General features: G+C 45.3%; 1 pseudogene; it reads right to left on the reverse strand.

Moving 5' to 3' along the window:
• Positions 1 to 4,143: 4,143 nt before the first annotated feature.
• Positions 4,144 to 4,382, reverse strand: LOC139266430 (U2 spliceosomal RNA; annotated as a pseudogene).
• Positions 4,383 to 8,235: the final 3,853 nt, after the last annotated feature.

Consider the following 8,235-nt stretch of genomic DNA (forward strand, 5'->3'; position numbering starts at 1 on the left):
GTTTTGAAAGTTTTCAAAATTACAGTGCATCGATAGCTTTTTTAATGCTACGATGTAATCACTGATACCTTAATCAGCCTTTTGATTCTGAATCCCAAAACGATAGCTTTCAGCAATTTCTAACAGTTTGGGGTTATAGTGCAGTTCCAGCTTTGTTAAAATCTCTTTAAGCATTGTGTCCTTTGGCTCGTCAGGCACAAGCAGATTTACAAGGGTTTCGTATAATGCCGGACCTGCCTCCGATAAGAAGATCGCTTTCTTACTTTCCAAAACAGCCCAGTTCTGGACTGCATTGTCTGGAACTTCGATTATGTTATTTGCAGTGAAATACATTTCTAGCCAATCCACATATGCTTTAAAACATTCCCGGTTGTGTCTATATTCCCCCAAATGTCCGATTACACCTGCCATTTTAATCTCTAGCTGTTCATACCGTGTGCTGTATTTTACCTCGGATTTTGTAGCTTTTTTCCAAAGACAGAAACTTCCAAAGTCTCTCTTTCAGCTGGCTGAATCCTTCACCAACATATTTTAAGGTTTAAATCATCCAAAAAATCCCATCTCGCCGCCAAATGTGATATATTCACAGAGCACAGCACACACAGCTCCTAACATGGCAGGCAGCTCTCTCGGAAGCCTCCGGAATCTACCTGGTTCTGTTTATTATTAACTATGCAGTTGCAGTACACAATATGTCCACATCCACAGTGTGGAGCTACAAACATTACAAGCTTACAGACATTACATTAAGCAACGGAAGAAAGGAAATTGTGGGAAGAAAGAGCAAAGGATGACCAACAATTCAGTTGCAGAGGAGAATAGCTCAGTAAGGAGTTGCCAGCCCAGGAGAATATCTGAAAACCTGAAAATGGTGACAGCCACATACCCAAAGGTTGACTTATTGCAAAAGCATAGACATGGTTAAAAACAACAAGATCGGTCTGTTACAGTCACGGGACAGTCTAGCTGTGCTTTATGGAGTTTGCTGGGCTGTTACTATTGTGGCTGTGAAAAGACCAGTTAAACGTTGTGTCTTGAAAATTTTGCGAAGAAGAGTTGGTGCATTTTGGGAATTTCAACCATTTATTTGGAGAAAGGATTTGGGGCATTTGGTTAAAACATATCTTACAGCCACATACAGAAGCTGCTGGTGCAAAGGGTGGATTTATATGCTATTGAGCAGCTATTGAAACTGCTAGAAAGATTTTATCTTTAGATAGCACTTTTCACAACCTCAGGATTCACAAAGCACTTTCCAACCGATGAAGAACTTTTGAATTGTACTTCCTAGTATAACGTAGGAAATGTGCACACAAGGTACAACAATGTGATAATGACCCGCTAATCTGTTGAGGGATATATATTGGCCAGGAAGAACTCTCTCATTCAAAATAGTGCCATGGGATCTCTTTTGTCCACCTGAAACGGTAGATAGGACCTTGGTTTAACGTCTCATCTAAAAGATGGCACCTCCTAACGGTGCAGCACTCAATCAGTACTGCACTGTGGTGTCAGCTGAGATTTTGCGCTCAAGTCTCTGGAGTGGAATTTGAACCCAGGACCATTTCACAGAAGAGGGAGTGCTACCCAGTGTGTTATGGCTTACAATTATAATGATTGGAGACAATAGAGGAATCATTATCTCAGATGCTCCCAACAAATATTCACACATTAGATTGTTGGAATGTCCCTTGCATGATGATGAGTTTCAGTGTTGAAATATTCCTTGCAAAAAGATAGTTTCAAAGAGGGAACGTGCAGTTATAGGCTTGTTGGCAGCTGTTCTCGCCAATCCTCAGACAGGATGATGAAACAGGAATGAAGTCACTAACCTTCTATGGGACAGGGAAGAAAGACCCACATATTGGAGGTCAGTTGGTAAGGTTACTGCTGAAACAAAACAAATAAAGTCTAGGCAGGTAACCTTAAGAACATAAGAATTAGGAGCATGAGTAGGTCATTCGGCCCCTCGAGCCTGCTCCGCCATTCAATGGGATCAGGGCTGATTTTCTACCTCAACCCCACTTTCTTGCACTATCCTCATAGAATCATAGAAATTTACAGCACAGAAGGAGGCCATTTCGGCCCATTGTGTCTGCCCCAGTCAACCAAGAGTTATCCAACCTAATTCCACTTTCCAGCGTTTGATCCATAGCCCTATAGGTTACGTCACTTTAAGTGCACATCCAAGTAGCTTTTAAATGTGGTGAGGGTTTCTGCCACAACCACTCTTTCAGGTGATGAGTTCCAGACCTCCACCACCCTCTGGGTGAATTTCCCCTCATATCTCCTCTAAACGTTCCCCCAATTACTTTAAACCTATGCCCCCTGGTTGTTGGTCCCTCTGGCAAGGGAAACAGGTTCTTCCTTGCCACTATCCAGGCCCCACATAATTTTATCAATGTAACTATTTGTACTGCATGTTTTTTGACAGACAGGTGTGAATCATTCCATGCACGTAGAGCCAAGAAGCAGGACCTGAGGCTCCGACTCTCTTCATCCACTCTAGCCCCAGCCCTTTCCCCCATAGACTCTCTACCCCCCTGCCCCCCCCCCCCAGCCGATTTGGGGCCGAGAGCAAGAGAGGGGCCAGGGGGAGGGAGAGCGAGAGAGAGAGAGAGAGAGAGAGAGAGGCCGGGGGGACGGAGAGCGAGAGAGAGAGAGAAGAGGGAGGGGTGAGGGGGAGGGAGAGCAAGAGAGAGAGAGAGAGAAGAGGGAGGGGCCAGGGGGAGGGAGAGCAAGAGAGAGAGAGAGAGAGAAGAGGGAGGGGCTGGGGAGGAGGGAGAGCGAGAGAGAGCGAGAGAGAGAGAGAGAGAGAGTGAGAGAAGAGGGAGGAGCCGGGGAGGAGGGAGAGCAAGAGAGAGAGGAGTGAGGGGCCGGGGGGGGAGCGAGAGAGAGAGAGAGAGAGAAGAGGGAGGGGCCGGGGGGAAGGAGAGCGAGAGAGAGAGAAGATGGAGGGGCTGGGGGGAGAGAGAGAAGAGGGAGGGTTCAGGGGGGAGGGAGAGAAGAGGGAGGGGCCGGTGGGGAAGGAGAGAGGAGGGAGGTCGGGGGGGTGGGGGGGGAGGGAAGAGGGAGGCCGGGGGGTGGGGGGGAGGGAAGAGGGTGGCCGGGGGGGGTGGGGAGAAGGGAAGAGGGAGGCTGGGGGCGGAGGGGGTGGTAGGGAAAAGCGAGGCCGGGGGCGGGGGGGGGGGTGATGGAAGAGGGAGGCCGGGGGGGGGGGGGGAAAGAGGGAGGCCGGGTTGGGGGGGGCGGGTGGGGGGAGGGAAGAGGGAGGCCGGGGGGGAGAGAGACACGGGGGTTGGGGGGGGGGGGAGGAAGAAGGATCACGTTCTTCCAACCCCCTACAAAGGACATCATTGGAATGGATGATATCCAGAAGTCACGACACTGTCACTATTCACTTCATACCCAATAAACCCGTTAACAATCCGTACACAATGCCTGCCCCATCTATGGCGGGTGGGGGGGGCGGGGGGGGAATGCTGCAGAGGGTATGCACTTGCACGGCGGTAAGGCACTTTGGCTGGGGGAGGGATGCACTTGGTCTGGGGTAAGGCACTTTGGCTGGCCCTTGCTGTCTTCTGGGGAGCTCTGTCCTCTGTCACTTCAGGAAGTCAAAGTGGATCGAGTTACAATTTGCAAAGTCAATGAGACCTTGGAATGGCCAGTTCCAGTTACACATTCCAGTGAAACTTCAGGGTGTGGCTTATCCTCCATCAGGACCAATCATAGACAAAGGGTGGAGCATGGTGGCCATTTTGCCAGTACAAATAAGCACGTCTTAATTTTATACACCTCAATCAGGTCTCCCGTCAGCCTCCTTTGTCCCAAAGAAAACAGACCCAGCATCTCCAATCTTTCTTCATAGCCAAAATTCTCAAGTCCAGGCAACATTCCTGTAAATCTCCTCTGCACCCTTTCCACTGCAATTACATCATTCTTGTAATGTGATGACCAGAACTGCATGCAGTACTCCAGATGCGGCCAAACTAGTGTTTTATACAGTTCAAGCATAACCTCCTTTTTTTTTTTTTGAAATTCGTAGCCAATCGTTCCAATTCTTTGTCAAATCACAAACGCCAGAGGTCACCTTGCACACGCCAAGGATCACTCTGCGCCAATGCTCTTAGCCAAAAGGCCTAGAGCCACTGCACCGTTCCTGGAAGTACTGCAATACCAGGTTCATGCCATGGAGGTGAATGGGTCAGGTCCCCCACACACCTCCGTGGAGGTGGATGGGTCAAGCCACCCCACCCACCTCCTGTTTCCAAAAAAGCAAGCATATACCTTCCTGTTCCAGGGAGAACCACCCGGAGGTCATGGTGGCTACTCCCCTGTCAGGTCAGTTACGCATGATCTTAGCCAAAAGGCCGAGAAGCATAACCTCCTTGCTCTTGTATTCCATGCCTCGACTAATAAAGGCAAGTATTTCATATGCCTTCTTAACCACCTTACCTACTTGGCCTGTTACCTTCAAGGATCTGAGGACCTGTACTGCAAAGTCCCTTTGTTCCTCTACTCTTTTGAGTGCCATACTATCTAATGGGTATTCCCTTGCCTTCTTCGAGCCCCCCAAATGCATTACCTCACACTTATCCGGATTGAATTCCATTTGCCACTGTTCTGCCCACCTGACCAGTACATTGATATCTTCCTGCAGTCCGCAGCTTTCTTCTGCATTATCAACCACACAGCCTATTTTAGTGTAAGCTACAAACTTCTTAATCATACCCCCAACATTCAAGTCGAAGTCATTAATATATGCCACAAAAAGCAAGGGACCCAGCACTGAGCCCTGTGGAACCCCACTGTATACAGCCTTTCAGTCACAAAAACACTCAAACATAATCCTTTGGTTCCTGCCTCTGAGCCAATGTTAAGTCCAACTTGCCACTTTGTCCTGGATCCCATGGGCTATTACTTTTGGACTAGTCTGCCATGTGGGAACTTATCCAAAGTTTTGCTAAAATCCATATACACTACATCATACTACTACCCTCATCAACCCTCCTTGTTACCTCCTTGTAAAATTCAATCAAGTTAGTCAGACACGACCTTCCCTTAACAAATCCATGCTGACTGTCCTTGATTAATCCATATCTTTCCAAATAAAGATTTATCCTGTCCCTCAGGATTTTTTCAAATAATTTTCCCACCATCGAGGTTAGGCTGACTGGCCTGTAATTACTTGGTCTATCCCTTTCTCCCTTTTTAAACAAAGGTACAATATTAGCAGTCCTCCAGTAATCTGGCACCACACCTGTAGCCAGAGAGGATTGGAAAATGATGGTCAGAGCCTCTGCTATTTCCTCTTTTGCTTCTCAACAGCCTGGGATACATTTCATCCTGCCCTGAGGATTTATCCACTTTCTAAGCTGCTAAGCCCCTTAATACTTACTCTTATTATGTTTATCTCATCTAATATTTCACATTCCCCCTTCCTAATTGCAAAGTCTGCATCGTCTTATCCCTTGATTCCCTTAATATTGAAAAATCTATCGATCTCTGTCTTGAATATATCCAAAGAATGAGCCACACAGCCCTCTGGGGTAGAGAATTCTATAGATTCACCAACCTCTGAGTGAAGAAGTTTCTCCTCATCTCAGTCCTAAATAGCCATCCCCTTATTCTGAGACTGTGACCCTTGGTTCTACACTCCCCAGCCAGAAGAAACATCCTCGCTGCATCTACCCTGTCAAGCTCTAAGAATTTTGTATGTTTCAAATGAGATCACCTCTCATTCTTCTAAACTCTAGAGAATATCGGCCTAGTCTACTCATTCTCTCCTCATAGGATAACTCCACCATCACAGGAATCAGTTTGGTGAACGTTCATTGTAGTCCTTCTATGGCAAGTATATCATTCCTTAGGTAAGGAGACCAAAACTGTACACTGTTGGAGCGGAGTTTTGGACACAATAAAGCCTAGTGGGACACTTGACTAGTATACCAAACATTTGTTCCCCTCGAATGAATTTTGTAAGAGACAATACTGATGCATTGTTGTATGCTTGCCTTTACTGGTTATAGGAAGCCTGCCACTTGTTTTTTCTGTGATAACAGGGGAATTAGTCCTCTTGTAGGTGTAAAATGCCTGTCACAGTGCGAGGCTGACTTATATCAAGAGCCCAGCCTTGAACGGTAATTGTATGAAAAGCTTTGTAAACCTAGTAATGCGATGATTGGATATAAGGACTGTTGCTAAGGCACGTGATGTAAAGTGACGTAATTTGTAAGATAAATGAACCTCACAGGCGATTTCAAATTGAGAAGGTGGTTCAGCAGACGCGGGTCTCTAACACTTCTCCCAAAGCTTTGTCTCCGATTTAATAAACCTCTCTTTAAATACAGTCTCGGAAATATTTTTCCACAACATACACAATACTCCAGGTGTGGCCTCACCAGGGCCCTATATAATTGTAGTGAGACATATTTACTCTTATACTCAAATCCTCTTTTAATAAAGGCCAACATACCATTTGCTTCCTTAATTGCTTGTTGTACCTGCATGTTAACTTTCAGTGATTCTTGTACAAGGGCACCCAGATCCCTCTGACTCCCAACATTTCCCAATCTCTCACAGTTTAAAAAAATGTTTTTCTATTTTTCCTACCACTGTGGATAACTTCACATTTCTCCACATTATATTCCATTTGGCATGTCCTTGCACACTCACTTAGCCTGTATGTCCCCGAGCAATTTCTTTGCATCCTCAGCACCACTTACACGCCCACCTAGCTTAGCATCATCAGCAAACTTAGATATGACATTTGGTCTGCTCATCCAAATCATTGATATAGATTGTGAATAGCTGAGGTCCAAGAACTGATCCTTGGGTTAGCAGACTACACTAGTTATCGTCTGCCAACCCAAAAATGACCCATTTATTCCTACTCTCTGCTTTCTGTCTGTTAACCAATTCTCACTCCATGCTAGTATATTATCCCCAATCCCTTGTCCTGATTTTGTTTAATAATCTCTTGGTATGAAATTGAAAACAAAGGCATACAATGTAGTGAAGATTAGTGGAAGGCCAGAAGATTGGGAAATGTTTAGAAGCCAGCAAAGGACGACTAAAAAAATAGATAAAAGATAGATTATGAGAGTAAACCAGCAAGAAATATTAAAAAAAGACAGTAAGAGCTTCTGCAGATATATAAAAAGGAAGAGAGTAGTTAAATAAACGTTGGTCCCTTAGTGGATAAGACTGGGGAATTAATAATAGGAAACAGGGAAATGGCAGAGACTTTCAACAAATATGTTGTATCGGTCTTCATGATAGAAGACACCAAAAGCGTCCCAATAATTGATCATTAAGGGGCTATTGAGAGGGGGGAGAACTTAAAACAATCACTATCACTAGAGAAAATGTGCTAGGCAAACTAATGGAACTAAAGGTGGACAAGTCCCCTGGACCTGATGGCCTGCATCCTGGGGTCTTAAAAGAAGTGGCTGCAGAGATAATGGAGGCATTCGTTTTAATCTACCACAATTCCCTGCATTCTGGAGAGGTACCAGCAGATTGGAAAATCAAAAATATAATGCCCCTATTTAAGAAAGGAGGGAGACAGAAAGCAGGAAACTATTGTCAAAAATTTGGCAGATAATGTTTGGAGTATAATGTTGGAAAGTGTGAGGTCTTGCACTTTGGCAGAAAAAAAAATCAAAGAGCAAGTTATTACTTAAATGGAGAAAGATTGCAAAGTGCTGCAGTACAGCGGGACCTGGGGGTACTTGTGCATGAAACACAAAAGGATAGTATGCAGGTACAGCAAGTGATCAGGAAGGCCAATGGAATCTTGACATTTATTGCAAAGGGGATGGAGTATAAAAGCAGGGAAGTCTTGCTACAGCTATACAGGGTATTGGTGAGGCCACACCTGGAATACTGCGTGTAATTTTGGTTTCCATATTTACAAAAGGATATACTTGCTTTGGAGGCAGTTCAGAGAAGGTTCACTAGCTTGATTCTGGAGATGAGGGGGTTGACTTATGAGGAAAGGTTGAGTAGGTTGGGCCTCTACTCATTGGAATTCAGAATGAGAGGTGATCTTATCGAAACATATAAGATTATGAGGGGGCTTGACAAGGTGGATGCAGAGAGGATGTTTCCCCTCATGGGGGAAATCTAGAACGAGGGGGCATAGTTTCAGAATAAGGGGTTGCCCATTTAAAACGGACATGAGGAGAAATTTATTCTCTCAGAGGGTTGTGAATCTTTGGAATTCTCTACCTC

This window comes from Pristiophorus japonicus, chromosome 6 (genome assembly GCF_044704955.1).
Source record: "Pristiophorus japonicus isolate sPriJap1 chromosome 6, sPriJap1.hap1, whole genome shotgun sequence".
NCBI lineage: Eukaryota > Metazoa > Chordata > Chondrichthyes > Pristiophoridae > Pristiophorus > Pristiophorus japonicus.